Source organism: Pinus tabuliformis, chromosome 1_1 (genome assembly GCF_031772625.1).
Source record: "Pinus tabuliformis cultivar Carrire ecotype Pingquan chromosome 1_1, CPIR1, whole genome shotgun sequence".
Classification (NCBI taxonomy): Eukaryota; Viridiplantae; Streptophyta; class Pinopsida; order Pinales; family Pinaceae; genus Pinus; species Pinus tabuliformis.
In genome coordinates this window covers 678,153,023-678,175,955 of record NC_142297.1, presented here as the reverse complement: position 1 = coordinate 678,175,955, position 22,933 = coordinate 678,153,023, and the positions used below count along the sequence as shown (strand labels likewise).

The 22,933-nt window shown below is 35.4% G+C and overlaps 1 pseudogene; it reads right to left on the bottom strand.

The window, feature by feature from the left end:
* LOC149215231 (uncharacterized) overlaps positions 1 to 22,933 on the bottom strand; it is a 32,871-nt pseudogene that overhangs the window by 1,977 nt on the left and 7,961 nt on the right.

The following is a 22,933-nucleotide window of genomic DNA, read 5'->3' as shown; positions in this document are numbered from 1 at the left end:
ATGGGATGAAACCTTTTTCACATTGACATAAAGAAATAGAGAATTAATAATAAAAAACTTGATCTCTTACATAATAATGGAAAGATAAGTACTAAGTTGAGTTAAAAAAAAATCGGCTACCATTCGTATATCTGGCATGATATCCAATGGCATTCCTGATGGAAAAAATTTCTAATAAAATTGTGAAGGATGACTTCTGTTGGTCTTCAAGAACGAAAGTCAAGCGAGATGACATAGCTAAGTATTTTCCTCACCATCATGCTCCATGTATTAATATTGACAAAAAATTTCTTTATTGATTAGATCCATGTATTAATTATGATATTTATGTCTTCAAATTTAGCTCACCATGGAAAGGATGGATCAATCGGTGGACTACCAGCCTTCCCATTCTTTACAGACAGATAACATAAAGGGGTAAATCCAGTGTCTATTAATGTCGCCAGTGGATAAGAATTTGTCGTGTTGGTATCCAGTATGTTTATGTTGGTAATGGTTGTGCTCAGCTTCTCATTGGTATCAGACCCCAAACCTGCAATAAACATTAATTAAAAATACGTGACTAGATCCATAGTACCTCCAAATGAAATTGAAATTACTACCAACCCTTTCAGCTGCACCATTACATACTGCAAAGCTCCTACATTACCATGGATTAAATTTTGTTCAACTTTGGAATATTCTCATGTAGACAGCTTCCATGCATGCAAACCCATTTAAAGTTATAGTCAAATCAAGAAAATAAAAAATATTTGAAACAAAAAATAAATAGCTGGACATTTGAGTGGGTATGTGGTCTTGGATACAATCCACATTGCCCCACGTCCAAACCATTCCTTTAGATTTTATAAAGGATTCCATCAAGCACCCCAAGGCTCTTGCCTTACGAGCTGCCATTTTCTATGACAAACTACCATTTGTCTTAGTCACACTACCATCTAGTCCTTTGTAACACCTTGGTGGTGAGCACACAGGCCTTGTTTAACACCAACACTGCAAATTTTAGAGCCATGGTGCAGGGCTTCACGGGTATTCCTGAAACCCCCTTTCGATGTTCATGTATGAACCCTACCTTCTTTGTACATGTAGGCTAGCAGGAGTTGTAGCTGCTTCACAAACCCTTGAATTATAAAGGAGTACTTGACCCTCATATGAACTATGTTTCCCACCTTAATTATGTCCCTGAGAATTATGGTCCTCAACAATATTATAGTACTACGTTTCTTCCCTTCCAATTTTTCCATCATAATATAGACATCAACAACCCCTTAAATTTGTTTGCCAATGTTGCTCAGGGGAAATCCTCGAACCCAACTCCATCAAACAACATGGAACTGATCAATTCAGCATCCATCTTTCCAACGTTCCCATAAAAAAAAGTATGCCTACCTCATTTATAAATTGTTTTGACATATCCAAGCTAGTATTGCTGATACATTTTAGCAATAGTCAGAAGATACGACGCGATGACGAAGATCCAAGCTAGTATCACTGATACATTTCAACGATAGTCAGAAGCTACGGCGCGAAAATAGAGGACTAAAAAGGCCACTGCAACAACTTTTGTCATAAAATCTCATTTTAAATTTTGTGGTGTCTAGGGTTAAACTAGTGTCAACAACAAAGTGAAAGATAGAAGCAAACGCCCTAGGAGAATCTAAGCAACTGATGGTGATGAAGGTGAAAACCTGAAACAATCATTTTCTGGTGATGGTGCATCTGAGAAGGAACTTATCAAGAAAATCAAACAGAAAGAAGTTATATAGTTGCTACTCTACCCATGTATGGAACAGGCCAAGAAAAGGCTTCAAGGTGATGATACTTCAAGTTGCTCCAAGGAAAATATCAAAAAGGAATTGGAGGAATTTATGAATTGCTACTCTACAAATACTAGATGTGCTCATTTTGCAGACTCTGGTAAAATTCGAACAACTATGGTAAGCTTCCAAAAACATAGATTGCATATCAGTGTATTGTCTATCAATGTTAAATTCAACATCTTAGTTTAATTCGGCAACTTAGTTCATGATTTCCTTATTCAGGTTAGACTGATGCTGCCATATTACTGGTATCGCAGCTATGTATGCAGCTATTAAGAGCTCTCCTCGGCCTGAACCTGGTTTGCTGGTTAAGAGCAATTAGTTTATCATAGTTTATTGTGTTGGTTAAGAGCTTTCCTTGACCTGAACGTGGTTTGTTGGTTAAGATCTCTCCTCGGCCTAGTTTACTATGTTGTTTAATATCTCTCCTCTGCCAGAACCAACTCGATAGCAACTCTGTGTGAGTACAACAATGACAGTGCACTGGGCATTGGCCATGTGAGCCATGTGTAAACCATGTGAGCCATGTGTAAACCATGCATGAGGTTGAGTTTAAGTTTAATTTGAAGTTATCTAAATATAAATTCCACTTTGGTTACTTTGCCTCTTAGCCTCTTACCTTTGCATGTCATATTTAATGTCTTGTTAACATTAGTTCATCAATTCTAAATGTTGACGGAAAAAATGAAAACATGAAGGAAATAAAAGAATATAATATATGGTTCTAGCTACTCTACCTTGGGAAGAGGCCAAATAAAATGCCGAAAAAAATTTCATTGTAAACAATATGTAGCGAGCCTAAAAACTTTAGTCTCAAACTAATATAAATATTGACCATTCCAATTACTATAATCCCTGCCTTGCTGAGCCTAATAAACCGATAACATAAAGTTCTTAATAAAAAATTATATTATGGTTACCTTTAAAATTTTAAGTATCCCATTGTATATATCCCAAATAAATAACCTTAAAATAAGTTGAATAGTAATAAATTGGAAACTTACCTTACCATAAGGTTCTTAACCAAAAAATGTTTACAAGTTCGATTGTATATCCGAGAGAAAAAACCTTAAAATACATGGAATAGTAATAACATAAGGTTATTAAGCAAAAACAAATGCCATTGGAAAAATAACACTTCAATTTTACCATCCAATGGAAATTTAAAAAATAGATTACTATTTTATTATATATAAAAAAATAACTACACCTCAATTTTACCATCCAATGGAAATTTAAAAATTAGATTATTATTTTATTATATATAAAATAAAAAACTGTATTCCTGTATCAAAGATTGGTGAGTGATAAGCAAAAATTAAATAATCAAACACAAACACAAGGTAATTCTTTATCAGCTATGTTCGTTGGCTATAGTCCAGCCAGGAACGGTCTAATAGGAACATTTTAAAACATTGTGTATCATAATTGACGTGTATAAATAATCCTCTTACTGATAAGATTAATGTACAATGAGAAGGTTCCGTCAAACATATAGCGTTCTAAAATAAGAACATTTTAAAGCATTGTGCATGGAAATATTACATTTTATTAGAGAATTAAAATTTATATATATATATATATATATATAAATTTTCATAATATTTTTTAAAAATTATATAAGTGTAAATAAATATTTATTTATTTTTAAATTATATAAATTTTAATATTTTTAGTATTTTTTAAATAAAAATATATATTTAAAATAAAATAGTTAAAAATTAATTTATATCTTAAATTTTAATTATTTTATTATAATTATCAAACTATAATAAGCCCAAATATAAGTTTAAAAAAAACTGAAATCTTAAAATTAAAATAAAACTGTAAATTAGTTGTCCGAGAAGCAAGTAAATTTATATAGACCACATGGAATTCAAAACCATATGCCAAAATCTAATAACATTGCCTAAAATATCCATGTCTCACCATCTTCGAATTATTTTTGTAGTAGTGGATGCACACAGTCAATACATCCACTCTTTGAATTTTGTAGTAGTGGATTCACAAATCAATACAACCCTTTTCTGAATTTCTACATGGTTTTATTGAAATGATATATTTATTTTTTATTGAAATGATATATTTATTTTTTGAAATTAGATTAAGGTGAAAATATGAACTTGACTTATATTGTGGTTCATCGTTAGGACAAGTTGAAGAAACAGATGTAGCTTAGCAAGTTAAATAGACTGAGTAGAGCCTCCAATGGCTAACTAGACCAACAACTACTTTTGACTAATGTACCGAGATCAAAACTTTTTAATAATTCAGGGAAATAAGTTATCCTAGGGAGACCAATCCCTTAAAATATATAAAAATAATTTATGATAATGGTTAGTTAAAAATTATTAATAATTAATTAAAAATTATAAGTTAAATTAGTATTTAAAAATAATTTATGATAATAGTTAGTTAAAAATTATTAATAAATATTTAAAAATTATAAGTTAAATTAGTATTTAAATGGAACTTGGTTAAAAACAGGACCCTAATTAATTAAATGCATATATATATATATATATATATATATATATATATATATGAGAAAGAAATGGTTAAAAATAAAAATAATAAAAATATGAATAAATAAATAAATGAGAAAAATATAACCTAAGTCAACTTAAAAATAACAAGAAACGAGAAAATAAAATAAGTCAAAAAATAAATAAATAAATAAAAATAAATAAATAGATCAATAAATAAAAATAAAAATAAATAAATTAGATAAGAAAGCAGATCAAAAAAAGGAGCAGAACAATGACTAGGAAGAGAGTGCTGGGACCCAACACCGACTGATTTTCCAGCCATCTTCTCTATTGAGATTACTCGGCCTCTTTTCAATCTCCAGCGCTTCCCTAAATTTCCGATGATGGAAGTGCGAAACCTTAGCAATAACACTAGCCTCCTCAATACAAACATGATGATTGGTTTTCTCAGCATGCTCAGCTAAAGCGGAAGACTTAGTTCGCCTATGCTTAAGGTCAACTGCATGCTCACTAATCCTTTGATTAATGGAGCGACCAGTTTCCCCAATATAGGGGGTCCCACAGGAACAGGGGATCATGTATACACCTTTCATATCTTTAGGGTTGATAGGATCCGTTGTTGATCTAAGGGACAAGCGAATGGTGTTCAAGGGCCTAAAGGTCACAGGGACACTATGCATCCTGAGAATCCTACCATTCTTATGAGTAGTCCCCTGAACATACGGAAGATGGACACCTGGAACTCGTTCCTTCGGTTCCCTTTGAGACCTCGAGTTCTTGGAGGCTTTAAGGAAAGCCTTCTGACCCGTATTTTTGGTCAAATGTGTTGATGAAATTTTAAGTTTTTATTTTTTATCAAATTGAAGTCTTCAAAATATATATAAACACTATGAGTTTCGATTAAAAGTAAAAAGACAAATTGTGGAGAATTATGTTGTTGTCCTAATGATATTTTTTGCGAAAATATTTAGTGTAGTATAATATGTCAATTTTTCATTAAATGAAATGTGTGTCCTTGCAATTTTTCACACATCTTAGGAAGTATGGGTGATCATGTAGCATAACTTTAGTATAAAATATGTACTTTTTAAAAATATATATGTGTATATATAAACATGATATACACAGTTTTTTTGCATATTAAATTTTTTTATGTAAAAATGTATTTTTTATTATTTTTCCAAGTTGGCCACCTAATATTTCAATTGCATTTTGGAGACACATATGTTCACTTAAGGTATTTTTCAACTATTTAAATAAATAAAAGAAACTATTTTTTGAAATTTTTTGGTTGTCTATATTTTATGATATTGATTTTTTATTCAACATCTTTAAATTTGTTAAAAAAAAAATCCGGAATCCAACATGGCCAACTCTGCCACTTAAAGACAAATTTTGCTTGGAGTCCCCTAGGGTACAAAATAGTGTTGCAAAGAAATCAAGAGAAGAGAAGCTAAAACTCTGTTTTTTAGGCCCTCAACAACTCAATGGAAGGTTTAAGAAACCCTCGATCGAGCCCTTAACATGGTTAAATACAGGCTCAATAGAGTCTATAAGTAGATGGAGCTATCATAATTATCTTAAGAAAAAAATGAAGTCTCTCAATACTTTTCTATAAGCGAATTATAAAATTTATTTATTCCACAAAAATAATTTTTGTAAATATTCAAATATATTTCAAACTCTAATTTCTTCTTAATTATAAATCTAATTTTTTTTTATTAAGAAATTAATTATTTTATATATATAACACTAACTTGTAAAATATTTAAACTTTGTTTTTTAAATTTTGAAATTTTTAAATGAAAATTTGTGTATTGTTTTGATTTTAAATATAATATATTTTTCTACTTAACCACTTTAGGTAGAAATTTTCAATAAAAATAATTCAAATTATAATAAAAAATAAAAAGCAACAATAATCTAAAGTTTATATTATTATTATTTTAAAGATAATTTTATTGGCATATTTAAATCTAGATTTTCTTATGTTTTTATTATTTTAAAAATATATATTGCAAAACTAAGTGGGGAGTAAAAATTTCTATATATACTTGGCACTTGTGCACACTCAGGAAAAAATTAAATGCAATTTCATTATTATTGTAGTCATTTCTTTTCCTGAACAAGTGTATATTATTGTTATATGTGTGTGTTGTTTTTAATAGATATGATTTTGACGGAAGGAATCATGTTTATCAAATTCACATTTTTTTAGTAACGGTTATTAATATAAAAAAATTATATTTATTAAATCAAATTGATAAATTTTCTTATGTTTATCAACTTATTATTTAAATTATAACATTGAAAATTTAAATCATATTAAAAACTAATCTTAAGTTACCAAATTATAAATATAAGAATATTACAATTTCAATTTCAAGTGGGATTGAATTTTTTTTCAAATTTATGCTCCAAAACTCTAGAAATGCAATGACAAATTAATCTACAACATTGTTAATTACTTATTCAAATGTAATTATTAATTAAATTTGCTTTTTATTAACTATCAATCACTTAAAATTTTAAAGTTTGCATATCATTATTGATATTTGCATAAATTTTAAAATTTTGAGCTTTAAGACTTATGGAGCTTTAGGGCTAGATTGAGTTTTTATCGAGATCCTAACCTCTGGTTACATCGGAGCTCAACTGAGACTTAGTTTTATTGCTCGATCGAGCTGTGCACTCAAGGAGCTCAATCTCGGTTACACAGGAGCTCGATTGAAAGTTAGTTTTAATGTTCGATGGAGCTGTGTGCTCAAGGAGCTCAATTGAGCGCTTAAAACTGGATCGATCTAGAGCTTAAATGGCTCCATCGATCCATCATTTCTTCCACCCAAACGTGTCATCTCTCGCAAAAAGTGTAATCCATGTTGGGTTGTGTTATATTATTTACATGACTAGCTCCCCCACCTAATCGTGGGTTTAGAGGGGGGGCGGAGCCCGCCCTTCGTTTCGTTGATTACGTAGTGGGGGGGTCACACGAGGTTTGAGGGGGGAGGTTAGGCCCCCTCCACAGGGTCCGGGGCAGTGCCCTAGGGAAATTTTTTTTGGACCATATATTAGGTGGCAGGACCTACCTATGGTTTTATGCATGGTTTTCACACATGGTTTTGGACGTGATGGTTTTCGGTCCATGGTATTGGACGCTTCAGCATGTATATATATGTACTGTAAAATTGAAAGGAACATAATAAAAAATCAAGCTAGTAGTCTCAGTTTTGGGATCCAGGGGGAAAATCTATGTGTGTATGTGTTTTATGTGTTATGCTCTCACATTGTTTATTTTCTATGTTTTAGAATTCGTATGCAGGTAATTTCTGTACGAGGTTAAAACCTACATTTGGTATCAGAGATGTTTTGGGTTCAAGGGGACGTCTTTGTTGCTGAGGGGTTTCGCTTGGGCTTATGGTAGACCTCTTTCAGTGGGAGATCTGTGGGATCGATTCTGGTGGTGAAAGAAGATGGCAAGCAGTGGAAAGATAGAGATCGAGAAATTTAATGGTCAGAGGTTTGAGTTATGGAAACTCAAGATGGAGGATGTGTTGGTAAATAAAGATCAATGGATCACAGTAAATATAGGTACTAAACCAACAAGAGTGTCTGATGAAGAATGGAAGAAGTTGGATCAGAAGGAAAACAACACAATACAATTTTGTCTCAGATTTAATATTGTTGAATGTATCAGGGGAAGCTATGGTGAAGGATTTATGGGACAAGTTAGGGACTTTGTACCAATCTAATTCTTTGGTGAATAAAATATTCCTACGGAAAAAACTGTATAACCTAAGGATGAAAGATGGAGACTCAGTCACAGAGCATCTGAACGCATTTAATACTGTGGTAAGTCAGTTATTATTTGCTGATATTAAAATTTCATATGAAGATAAGTGCATTAGTTTATTGTGTTCTCTACCAAATTCATGGGATAGTCTGGTTACTGCAATATGTAGCAATGAAACTACATTGCAGTTTGATGAGATAGTCTCATCCTTGCTGGCAAAGGAGATGAGACGGAAAAATATGGAGAGCCATAATGGTGATGCCTTGTCTTTACAAGGACAGTCTCATAACATAAACAAAAATAAGTCATCCAGTGGGAGATCTAAATCTAGAGGGAGATTTAAATCTCAAGGAAAACCTGTAAAGGTGTGCTGGAAATATAGAAAGGAAGGGCACTACAAAAGGGACTGTAACTCTAAAGCTCTTGACAAAGGAAAGGGATTTGATGATGCTCCTTTTGCAGAGGTGAAAACCACCTCAAATGAAGGTGGGGATGTGTACTTGGCTTCTTCAAGTACACATGTAGATCATGAGGCTTGGTTGATTGACTTAGGTGCATCCTTTCACTTCACTCCCTAGAGAGAGTGATTCTGTGAGTATGAGAAATACGATGGTGGTGATGTCTTCTTAGGGGATGATAGGTAGGTTAGAATCATTGGTCGTGGAAAAATAAAGTTGATGTTGCAAGGTGGAAGGGTTAGAACACTTCTGGGTGTTTTGCATGTTCCTGCATTGGCCAAAAAATTGATTTCTATTAGCAAGATGGATGATGTAGGTGTAAAAATAGTGTTCGAGAAGGATACCTGCAAGATGGTTCAAGGAGCACTGGTATTGATGTGGGGAGCTCATATTGGAACTATGTACAAGTTGCAAGGTAGCATTTTTGTTGATGGGTGCAATAGTTCTGTGGTTCCTAAAAGTGGAGTAGAAAATCTAGTGGTCTCTAGAGAAAAGATCGTGCTATGGCATCAAAGGCTTGGACATATTAGAGAGAAGGTCCTTCAAATACTTCATGGTAAAGGTATGGTAGAAGGTATGACTAATAGCTCTCTGGATTTTGATTTCTGTGAAAATTGTGTATATGGGAAGCAGAATCAGGTGAGTTTCCCCTCTGGTGGTAAGAGGGTGAAATAGGTATTAGAGCTTATGCACAGTGATGTGTTTGGACCTATGAAGGTTCCATCACTGGGTAATTATGTGTACTATGTATCATTTATAGATGACTTCTCAAGAATAAATGGATATATTTCCTTAAGAAGAAATATGAAGTCTTTGATAGGTTTAAATAATTTAAGGCTTTAGTGGAAAACCAGACAAAGAAGAAGATAATGGTGCTGAGGGAAAATAACAGCGGAGAGTTTTGCAAGAAGGAATTTTAAGATTTATGTATGAAGTGTGGTATAGCACGACAGAAGACTACTCCATACATACCTGAGAAAAATGGTGTTGTAGAAAGAATGAACAAGACATTGATGTAAAGGGAAAGAAACATGCTCAGTGGTGCTAGGTTAGGATAGGAATTCTGGGCAGACATGGTGGAGACAACATATTTCCTGGTCAACACATCACCTTCATCAACGTTGGAGGATAAGACTCCATAAGAGGTATGGACTGGTAAGAAACTCTCTCTTTCACATCTGAGGGTATTTGGATGTGATGCATATGTACATGTTCCAAAGGAGAAAAGAACAAAGTTGGATAGAAAATCTGAAAGGTGCATCTTTATTGGGTATAAGGATGGTTTAAAGAGTTATAAGCTTTGGAACCCAGTAACTAGGAAGGCTATGTACAGCCGATATGTCGTGTTTAGAGAGGTGAAAGATGTTATTAAACATGAAGTCCAACCAAAGGAACCTGATAAGATAGAGTTTGAGCTTAAGGAGGAAGAATCAGACTCTACAGCAGAAGAGGAATCAGAAGATGAAGAGCCACAAACTTTGGTTGTGAGAAGATCAATTCGAGAAAGAAGGCAGCAAGAAAGGTATAGTCCATCTACTTTTTGTTCAAATTTTTCTTTATCTATTACTGATGATGATCTTAGAACTGTGAAGGGAGAAGTAGTTTTAGAGGATAGCAAACTCTGGAAAGAGGCCATGGTTGATGCAATGTTATCTTTACACAAAAATGAGGCTTGGGATCTAGTGGAGTTGTCGATTGGAAGGAAACCCATTGGCAATAAATGGGTGTTCAAGAAGAAGGAAAATGCAAAAGGAAAGGTGGAGAAATATGAAGCTCAGTTGGTAGCAAAAGGTTATTCCTAGGTGCTAGGAATTGATTTTGGTGATATTTTTTTTCATGTTTCTAGGGTAGCTTCTATTATATTACTTTTATTTGTTGCTACTACTTCTGATTTTGAGGTAGAAAAGAGGGACGTGAAGACATCATTTTTTCATGGGGATCTAGAAGAAGAGATCTAGATGAAGCAACCTGAACGCTTTACGGTGAAGGGTAAGAAAGAACTGGTACACAAGTTAAAGAAGTCTTTGTATGGGTTAAAATAGTCACCAAGGATGTGGTATAAAAAATTTGATACATTTATACGGGGTCTTGGATTCACCAGAAGAGAATAAGATTACTATGTGTATTTTAAATTAATTGGTGACCATGTTATTTATTTGGTCTTATATGTGGATGATATCTTGCTGGTAGGAAATGACAAAGAAATTATCGAGAATTTGAAGACCCAATTGTCCTCCAAATTTGACATGAAATATCTTGGTGTTGCAAACTATATTTTGGGCATGGAAATTAAAAGAGATCAGGCGAAGAGGAAGCTCCAGTTAAACCAGAGGAAGTATGTCGAGACAATACTGTAGAGGTTTGATATGCAGGATAGTAAACCGGTGAAGGTTCTTATTCTTGTAGGTGTGAAGTTATCTCCTAAATAGTGTACTAAAAAAGAGGACATGTCCCATGTTCCATATGCAAGTGAAGCCGGTAGCTTGTTGTATGCAATGGTCTATACTAGACCAAACATTGCACATGCGGTGGGAGTATTGATAAGATTAATGTCAAAACCAAGGAAGGATCACTAGATTGCAGTGAAGCGAGTTTTCAAGTATTTGTGTGGCACTAGTGATTATGGTTTGTGCTACCAAGGAAGACTAGGATTGGACAAAGTTTTGGATATTCATGGCTTTGTTGATGCAGACTGGGCTAGAGATCTGAATCAGAGAAGATATACAAGTGGGTATGTGTTTAACCTATTTGGAGGTGTAGTTAGTTAGATGAGTAAGAAAAATTTTGTAGTGGCACTATCAACTACAGAGGTAGAATACATGGCAGCCACTCATGGAAGCAAGGAAGCAATTTCATTGTAGATATTGTGTTCAAGTATGGGGTTATTACAGGGAGCTATAAGGATAGATTGTCACAGCCAAAGTCTAGTTTTCTTGGCAAAGAACCCTACTTACCAATCAAAGACAAAGCACATTGATGTTTAGTATCACTTTGTGAGGGATATGATAGAAGACAAAAAGGTGTTGCTCATAAAGGTGGACACTTTGAAGAATACTATAGATGCATTGACAAAATCTGTGAGCTCTGAGAAGTTCTCTTGGTATACAGAAATAATGGGCATTGCAGGGCTAGGTAAACAACTAAGCTCTCCTGTGGCCCCCTATGGAAAGAAAACAACAAGTGGGAGAATGTTGGGTTGTGTTATATTCTTTCCATGACTAACTCCCATAGTTAACCGGGGCCTTAGAGGGGGGCCGGAGCCCCCCCTTCATTGCACCGATTGCGCAGGAGGGGGGTCACAGGGGGTTTGACAAGGATAGCTAGCCACCCTTTACGGGGTCCGAGGCAACACCCCCAGGGAATTTTTTTTGGACCCTATATTAGGTGGGCGGACCTACCTATGGTTTTGTGCATCGTATTTACACATGATTTTGGGCGCAATGGTTTTTGGTCCATGGTATTGTATGCTTTGGCATGTATATATATGTATTGTAGCATTGCAAGGAACATAATAAAAAACCAAGCTAGCAATCTCGGTTTTGAGATCCAGGGGGGAAATCTCTTTGTATATGTGTTTTATGTGTTATGCTCTTGCATTTTTTATTTCCTAAGTTTTTTAATTTGTATGTAGGTAATTTCTGTACGGGGTTAAAACCTACAATCCAGCTCCATGCATTCACTCACTAGTTTTATTGAAATGAACATTTGAACTTATTTTCTAGTCAAAATTTAGTTTTTAAAGATGTTAAGTGTTTTTGGAATAGATAATTCATGTTGTAGAATAATTAGATTTTACATAATAAATTTCGAAATAATAATATTTAGCATCTCAATCAAAATAGTTATTATTATAGAAAAACCTGAATTAGTTTCAAAGAAATGTGATCAATTTTATATGACTTTCTGCAATGAAAGAAAGCCATTTCAAAATCGTTAATAGTTCCAAAATGGTTTCATCATATAAATAAATGAAATTTTTTTATATGGTTTTACTTTAATTTTTTTGGAGATTATAATTTAATTTTCATTTTTTTGGTATTTTTTTATCATTTCTAAATAATTCTAGAGAAATACTGATCTGGATTTAAACAAGAATGCAAAAAATTACAGAGATAACCATAAACACAGAGATGCAATGGAAATAATACTTCATTTCATTAATGTAAAATACTGAAATATTCTTACAAACAGAAATGAAAATAAACTAGCTAGGGCGATGGTAGCTTATCTCTGAGAAGAGATGTGATGGCCACATGCCTCTGAACTACCTTAAAATGAGGCTCAGAGGCCTTTTATTATTGAGCAATAAGAGGAAACCCTAAACAGCCAAAGCCGTAACCCGAGGGGATGTAACACCAAGAGTTTATGGGCCCTATTGGGGTGAGTTGGACAACCAACTTCCCAGGGTCGCGACTTGGTCATATTATCTTCATTTGACGTGCATGATAACCCATTCGAAAGATCTCTCTGAGGACTATGACGAAAAAGATGATTTTAGGCAAAAAATTGTTGGCCATAGATTTCCAAAAAAACGTTGTTTAGGGCCTCAAAACGGCTCCGAAAGTTTAGGACTTGAAAAACTACTAAAAATAGTAAATTGTGCTACAATTAAGGAAACTGAAAAACTAAAAGAAGCAATGGTGGGGGTCCACGTGGAATTGGCGGTGGTCACCAATATCCACCTGGATCATTCCTCCTCCCTTAGGAAGCAATGGTCCCCATTGCATTGATTTCCTCCATGAAATGAGGAAACTTTTGCTAAACTTGGTCCCTAGTGAGCCACTTGCCCTGGCGAAGGAGTTGGTCTGCTTTGACAACTCAATATAGTTGGATACTTTGCTGGTGAGTGTGCTTGATCTATGTGTCCATGATCCAATCAGTTTCAGCTTGTTCCATGCAATCTGGATTCAACTCTGCGGGTGTGAGCTATTATGCAATGTCAGGGGTGTCTAGTAGTGATGGAAAGTATGGCCAAAGGCGGTCCACATTGAACACTGGGTGCAGGCCAAGGAATGGGGGAATGTTGAGCTCAAATGCATTGTCCCCCATAGCCTTAGTAATGGTGTAAGGATCATATCGGATTGGTTTGAGTTTCCGATAGGCTCTAGTAAGGCATTCATTTTGCAAATGCAACCAGACTTTGTCCCCCACCTGAAACTTGTGTGGCACCCGATGTTGATCGTGTTGCTGCTTGTACTTGGCATTTGATTTCTCTAGAATGTCATGGACCTGCTGGTGAATATGTTGGATGTGCTCAATGAAGTTGTTTGCCTTATCTTTTTCAGTCTAGACATGAGCTGAATCTGCTTGAGTAGCTGCAAATGGCATGGCGACATCAATGGGACATAGTGGCTAGAATCCCAAGCCCAGTTGTGGCCAGTCAAGCTGTGGAGAGCCCAGTAGTAGCTGCGTTGAACATAGGGGAGGCTTTCATCCCATGTGCGTGGATGCTTTGAGTTGTACATGCGCAGAATGTGTACGATCATCCTATTGACAACCTATGTCTAGCCATTAGTTTGAGGATGGAAGGTTGTGGACTTAGTGAGTTTGGTGTCCAGTATTGACCAGAGACCGGATCAAAATGTACTGAGGAACCTGTTGTCCCGATATGAGATGATAGACTATGGGATCCCAAAGTGTACCCACACTCATTCGAAGAAGAGTTTAGTAGTGGCTTCTACTGTGATATTCTCCTTGCAGGCTGCCATAATGGTCATATTTGAGAACCTGTCAATGACCACAAAAACACGGTCATTTCCATGCTTAGTGGAAGGAAGTCCTGACATGTAATCCATGGAGATTGATTCCCAATGTCGACTAGGAGTAGGCGGCAGGGTATGGAGGCCTTGCTTCTTGATGGTTGGTTTGGAAATCCCCAGCAACCTAAATGTAGTGTGCTTCCCAAATCATCTTGGCAAGCTTGCTTGAAGGAACACAAAGGTGAGCCAGGTGGAATAACATGGCATTCTAGAGGTGAAAATCTAGAACATGTTGACCCTCCAAGAGTGTCTAGTATGTCTGAAGGATCTGGGAAAAGTTGTCCATCATCGCGTTCCTTTGTCACTCAAGGGCTTCTTCGAGCAAGATTTTGATAGGATCTCCTGCCCCTTTGTCTTTCTTTTCATCCGCCATGGGAGTCCGTCGAGATTTTCAAGGTTAGTCTTACAAAGGTTCGACCAATTCAAGCGCTAACTCCTTATATCCCGACCTCATTAGGGACATGCAAAGATAAACAGAGAAAAAAAGTAGACCGCCCTGATACCACTAATCTGGATTTAAGTCGAAATGCAACAAATTATTGAGATAACCATAAACATAGAGATGAAATGGAAATAATAATTCATTTCATTAACGTAAAATATTGAAATAAGCTTAAAACATAAATGGAAATAAACCAGCTAGGGCAATGGTAGCTTATCTCTGAGAAGAGATGTGGCAGCTACATGCCTCTGAACTGCCTTACAATGAGGCTCAAGGGTCTTTTTGTTATTGAAAAATAAGAGGAAACCCTAAAAAACCAAAACCATAACACGAGGAGATGTAATACCAAGAGTTTATGGGCCTCGTTGGGGTGAGTTGGATAACCAACTTCCCGGAGTCGCAACTTGGTCATATTATCTCTGTTTGACGTGCATGATAACCCATTGGAAAGATCTCTTTAAGGACTACGATAGAAAATATGATTTTAGAAAAAAATCGTTGGCAGTAGATTTCCAAAAAAACGCTGTTTAGGGCCTCAAAAAGGCTCTGGAAGTTTAGGACCCGAAAAATTGCTAAAAATAGTAAATTGTGCTACAATTAACGAAAAGGAAAAACTAAAAGAAGCAATGGTGGGGGTCCAAGTGGAATTGGCGGGTGGCCACCAATATCCACCTGGATCAAATACACCAAAAAAAATATGGATGTTTTCCATGGGATTTTGGATAGACTTGATCAGGTGTGTTGTTAGGACACTCATAGATGTTTCATAACTTAAAAAAAAAAATGTATGTTAGGGAAATTATTTTGCATATAAATATTGTAAAATAAATTCCATGTCTCCTTTAATTTCTTTAAAAATGAAAGGAAATTATTAAATATAAATCATGTTTATTTAAAATAAAAATCAATATTTGGGTATAATAGTTGTCTTGAACATATTTTTTAAAAGGTTCATAAGTAGCATTTGCACTAGATGTTGCAAAGGAAACGTCGTAAGTTGGTAGCACATATTACCTTTGTGGATAAATATGGGTATACAAGCTTGAAACCATCATGTTTAGGTAACATATACAATCATCAAACCCAACAAATTTTTTTGAGAGGTAGTGTTGTACATGGGTCAGGCTTATAATTGTTTCATTTACTTGTCCTCTTACTATAACTTTATATTCTTGCCAAGAAAATGCACAAAACTGATGCTAGCTTCAATTTTGGTCTTTTACAATGCCTCTTTTCCAATGCCTGGGTTTTGTTCTTCTCCAATGTCGGGATGTTGTGCTCTTTTTTTGAAGTTTTGGAGTTTGAAAAAATATTGGGGACTAATTAAATTCTTGTATTAAGCTTGAATAAAATGAATTCCATATGTACTAAGTTATTAAATTAATCACAACAAATTGTTCTTGAATTGCAATGATATGAATTATTTTTCAATTGCAACAATATTCTTGAAACATGTCTTCAAATCAATGTATGTTAACGTGATAAAGGTTAATTATACTGAGCCGGAAGTCACGTTAATGTAACAAATCCTGATGATATTGAGTTGGCATACCCATTAAAAGCCTCTATTCATGTTAATGTAACAAAAACTAATTATACTTAGTTTGCATAGCCATTACAAGCCTGTATTTTCACAAGATCACATGGAGGAGGAGGACAGGTGAAATAACACATTAGTATAATTCAAACAAAATATGTTTTACATTCAGAGTTTTCCTTCTTCAAGAAAGGTAATCTTTTGACTTAACTATGCAAGAGTGCAACAACCTCTTGGACCAATGGGACAACAACATAGACAAATTAGTTTGTATCTCTACGTTCTTGCTCCCATGAACTTGAGGCCCCTCCTTATGTCATTTTTCTAAGAAATGAAACAAATAACCTCCAATTTTCAGGCTGGAACAAATGTTGGTTCATTCTCAAATAAATGAATGCACACATGGGTTCCACTGTGGCCTTATGATCATTTTTTGCCACTCATAGACTGGTGTTCCTAATGATCTGATCATATGCATCTTGATCAAATATTGGAAGAGCATTCTCCCCAGCAAGAGGGGCCCCAAATTTTTGAGTTGCAAGGATGACTTGTTTGATCAGTTTCTCTGGGGAGAATTGTGAATCCCCTCACTCTTCCCAATCCTTCATTTCAATGAAAGTAAAATTGAAAATCACCCCATGTCTCGCAAACATGGAAGCTATTGGCCGATACCCATCTATGAATGGGTTATTATAATATCTAGTAGTGAGCTCAGCAGCATAGGATCTGGTTCCATAATGCCAATGTATTCTAGACACTTTTCTAGAAAGCTTGACACCAGTTCCATGAAAAAAGGCTTCAGCTGATGTTAGGATTCTCTCTCCATGATCAAGAAGCATACCAGAATATCACTCAAGGAAAACCTAACCATAAGGAGTATTCCAGCCACCATGTCTTTTGAAAATGGTGTGTCCTTAGGCCAGTTGTTGTGGTGGCCTACATCACTTGGGCCACCATTACCCCATTCCTTCTTGCCATCAGATTCACCAACTACTTTAATATTTTAGACCATATACTGCAATAAAAGGATATCCAAACTAGTTAATAAGGGAAATTGACCCCAACAACTTTAAAAGAATATATAGCAGTTGTACACCATGTTGATATATAAAAAAGGTAACCTGTAGATATGCTTCATAGAACCAACAAATCAGTACTGATCACAGAAATGATCATAGCACCGTACCATCCTTGGCAAAGGAGAAACCCTCAACCTTTGAGAGATAAATTATTGATTTGAATTGAAGGCCCATTTTGTTGCCATATAGCAATATAGTAGTGATAATAAATATCCATCTACTACATCTACAAATTGCTACAACAGAGGATTAGATATTCTAGAAAATACAATTCAATATCTCGAGGACAAACCACATGGATTAGCAATGAGAACTTCATAACCTGTGTCACTACTAACAACAAGAACAAATATACATGAAGATGAAAATAACCACTGGGTTAAGTTGTTCAGTTCAATTGAGGATAACACTCTTGATCTTAATTATATAAGGTTAACACTCCCTAATCAGTAACAACATGTGTTGTGGAAATTTTTTTGCATGGTGCTTATATGTTCCATATCATTGTGTAGTCTGAATGCGGCATGTATAATCATTTCTCATTTATTAAAGGCACATAAGAATTTCTTTCACTAATTCTTTGGCATTTCATTTATTTGTTATATTTATTTGAAGGCAACTAGGGATGAAGGTTCTATACCCTTGGCGCGAGTGTGGACAAAGGCTCAAAAAGAAGCTCTTAAGCAGAACATTTTTTTCTCTGATGTGGCAATAAAGAACTGTTCAAGTCAGTATGCAACTTGCAATAGCAGGCCCTTGGTGAAAGCCTCTTCATACTCTTTAATTTCTATAGAATTTTCAGAGGAAATGGATTTGCAGTCACCAAGTTTGAATGGGGAAATGAGGGATTTGAGTTTTGATTACATTGATTGGCCCTGCCATCCACCTGATACCAAGAAACCCAAGAAGGATTATTTCTTGGTGTATGAAACAAGCAAGAGCCCTTTCCAAATTGAGAATAAAAAGGCCATATCTGAATTCATACTTCTAGGACTTCACCTTTTAACTGATATGGTGGTTCAGTCTCTACAAAATGACCACTCCCGTTTCCCTGAGAATATCACACAAAATGAAAGGATTAGAAAGGAAATGTTCATCCATACAGAGGTACCATTCTTGCAAAATAAAGTGATCAGGAGAAAAAGTGCTCTGTAGAAGCTTTATGATTTACAGAAGAACTTGAGTTTTCTCAATTCAAAGCCTATCTTGACAACTCATAACATTTGTAGACTTTGTGACACAACTTGGATAAATCAAAGTGACACATTTACCTACTCACAACCTCATCCATGTGGCTCTTGCCCTTCTCCACCATCGTGCCACTTGCTTGCCTCCACTTCTTCCCCTCCACTTCGAGTCTTCTCTCAGCTCCTCCACTAAACCCTAAAATCTTTGGCACAAGATCACATGGAGGATTAGGAGAGGTTTAATAACACATTAGTTTAATTCCAACAATAAATATGTTTTACATTCATAATTTTCCTGCTTCAAAAAAGGTAAGATTTAGAATTAATTATGCAAGAATGCAACAGCGTCTTGGACCAATGGGATTGTAGCATAGAAAAATGAGTTTTTATCTCTACGTTCTTACTCCAATGAATTTTAGGCCCCTCCTTGTGCCATTTTTCTAACAAATGAGATGAATCCCCTCCAATTTTCAGGCTGGAGCAAATAATGGCTGATTCTAAAATAAGTGAATTGCACACATGGGTTCCACTATGGTGTTATGACCATCTTCTAGGAGTTAGAGATTGGAAATCCTAATGATCATATTGTATGGAAGAGCATTCTCCCCAGCAAGAAGGGCCCCAACTTTCCGAGTTGAAAAGATGACTTGTTTGATAAATTTCTATGGGGAACATTATGCATCTCCTCACTATCCCAATCCTTCATTTCGATGTAAGCAAACTTTGAAATCACCCCATGTCTCAAAAACATGGAAGCTATTGGTCGATACCCATCTCTGAATTGGGTATTATAATACCCAGTAGTGAGCTCAGGAACATGGGATCTGGTTCCCTAATGCTAATGTATTCTAGCCACTTTGATAGAAAGCTTGCCACGAGTCACTTGAAAAATGGCTTTAGCTATTGTTAGGAATCTCTCTCCATGCTCAAGAAGCATACCAGAATACCACTCAAGGAAAACGTCACCATAAGGAGTATTCCAACTACCATCTCTTCTGAAAAATGGTATGTGCTTAGGTTAATTGTTGTAGTGGCTTGCGTCACTTGGCCCCATGGGGGCTTCACTGGGGGAGAAATACCATACCACGTGGGTTCATATTGGGGGATATATATTGAAGAAAAAATGGCATATTATATTGGGGAATATATAGGGGGTGTAGGGTTTTTATATTGGCAAGTATAGAAAATGGACCTCAAATTTAAGGAAAAAATATAAAGGGGTATAAAAAATATTAATGAAAAAATGGATACCTACAATCTAGTGAAAGTAGGGGATTTTAAGTTGGGAAGGCGTATTGGGTTAGTATTGGTAGGGGGTTAAATAATGTGATTTTTAGAGGTATTTTCTAATATATAGTCAAATTAAGGGTATTGTTTAATATGTTAAGAACACACATGATATGTCAAAGGTTCATTGATTAAAGCCCCCGTTCTTGGGCCACCATTACCCTATTCCTTATTGTCATCATCTTCATCTACAACTTTAATATTAGAGACTATATACTGCAATACAAGGATGCCAAAACTAGTTAGTAAGGGACATTGACCCCACCAACTTTTAAAACTTATATAGCAGCGATATACATGCAGAAATATAAAAAAGGTAAGATGCAACTATGCTCTTTAGAAACCAACCCATCGGTATTGATCATGGAAACAATCAAAGTACCGTACCATCCTTGACAAAGGAGCAACCATCAACCTTTGAGATAGAAATTATTGATTGGAATTCAATGCCCATTCTGACACCATCTAGCAATATTGTAGCGATAATAAATATCCATATACTACATCTACAAATTGCTATAATGGAGGATCATAAATCCTATAAATACCATTCAATATCACTAGGACAAATTGCATGGATCAATGATGAGAACTTCAGAACCCGTGTCGTTTCTAATAATAATGACAAATCTACACGAAGACAAAAGTAACCACTTGGTTAAATTTCTAAGTTCAATTGAGGACAATGCTTTTGATCTTAATTATATAAGGTTACCACTCCCTAATCACTAACAAATTGTGTTGTGGAAATTTCTTTGCATGTTGCTTATATGTTCTAGGGTATTGCGGAGTCTGAATGTGGCATGCCTTATCATTTCGAGTTGATTAAAGGTACATGAGAATTTATTTCTCTAATTCTCTTGCAGTTCATTCATTTGCTATATGTATTTGAAGGAAACTAGGGATGAAAGTCCAATACCCTTGGCACGAGTGTGGACGAAGGCCCAAAAAGTAGCTCATAAGAAGAACAAGGTGTTCTCTGATGTGGCAATGAAGCGCAATTCAAGTCAATATGCATCCTACAACAAGGAACCCTTAGTAAATGCCTCTTCATATTCTTTTATTTCTAAGGCATTTTAGAGGACATGGATTTGCAGTCACCAAGTATGAATGCAAAAATGAGGGATTTGAGTTCTAATTACATTGATTGGCCCTGTCATATGCCTGATACAAGGAAACCCAAGAAGGATTGGGGTTGGGTCTTTCGAATGAGAAAGAACCCTTTCGAAATTGAGAATCAAAAGACCATATCTGAATTCTTATTTCCAAGGTTTCATATTTTAGTTGATATGGCAATTCAATCTCTACAAAATGACCGGTCCTGTTTCCCTGAGAATGTCACACAAAATGAAAGGATTAGAAAGGAAATATTCATCCCTACAAAGGTTCCATTCTTGTAGAATAAAGTGGTTAGGAGAACCAATAGTTATCTTAAGCAACATTAGTTGGATGCTTTGTAGAAGATTTATGATTTAGAGAAGAACCTGAGTTTTGCCAATTCAAAGCCTATCTTAACATCTTATAACATTTGTAGTCTGGATGACACAGCTTTCATAAAGAAGAGTGACACATTTACCTGGTCATGACCTCAGCCCTACAGCTCTTGCCCTTCTCCACCATCATGCGACCTTCTGGCCTCCGCTTCCTCCCCTCCACTTCAAGTCTTTTCTCGGCTCCTCTACTAAACCCTATAATCTACATATAAGCATAATAGATTTTGGAATAGCCATTACAAGCTTGTATTTGCACAAGATCACATGGAGGAGCAGGACAACTGAAATAACACATTAGTTTAATTCCAACAATAAACATGTTTTACATTCAGATTTTTCGTCCTTCAAACAAGGTAAGATTTAGAATTAATTATGAAAGAGTGAAACAACCTCTTGTACCAATGGGACTCTAGCATAGACAAATGAGTTTTTATCTGTATGTTCTTTCTCCGATGAATTTGAGGCCACTCCTTGTTTCATTTTTCTAACAAAGTGAGACAAGTAACCTCCAATTTTCAGGCTAGAACAAATGCTGGTTCATTCTCAAATAAGTGAATGCACATAGGGATTCCACTATGGTGTTATGACCATCTTCTAGCAGTCAGATATTGGCATTCCTAACAATATGATCATATGCATATTGATCAAGTATTGGAAGAGCATTCTTCCTAGTAAGAGGGGCCCCAACTTTTTGAGTTGCAAGGATGACTTGTTTGATCAGTTTCTCTGGGGAGCATCATGCATCTCCTCAATGTTCCCAATCCTTCATTTCAATGCAAGTAAAATTGAAAATCACCCAATGCCTTGCAAACATGGAAGCTATTGGCCGATACCCATCTCTTAATGAGGTATTATAATATCCAACAATGAGTTCAGGAGCATGGGATCTAGTTCCATAATGACAATGTATTCCAGTCGCTTTGCTAGAAAGCTTGACACCAGTGCCATGAGAAATGGCTTCATATGTTGTTAGGATTCTCTCTCCATGATTTAGAAGCATACCAGAATACCACTCAAGGAAAAACTCACCATAAGGAGTATTCTATCCACCATCTCTTCTAAAAAATGGTGTGTTCTTAGGCCAATTTTTGTAATGGCCTGCGTCACTTGGGCCACCATTACCACATTCCTTCTTGCCATCTGCTTCAGCTACGACTTTAATATTAGAGACCATATACTGCAATACAATGATATCCAAACTAGTTATTAAGAGACATTGACCCCAACAACTTTAAAAACTTATATAGTAGATATACACATGTAGATATATGAAAAAGGTAAGATGCAACTATGCTTTGTAGAAATGAACCCATTAGAAATGATCACGGAAATGGAAATTGCATGGTATCATCCTTGACAAAGGAGCAACCCTCAACCTCTGAGACATAAATTATTGATTAGAATTCAATGCCCATTGTGATGCCATCTAGAAATATTGTAGAGATATTAAATATCCATCTATTACATCTACAAATTGCTACAATGGAGGATCACATATTCTCGAAAATACCATTCAATATCACTAGGACAAACCGCATGGATCAGCGATGAGGAATTCAGAAGCCATGTCACTGCCAACACTAAGGACAGAT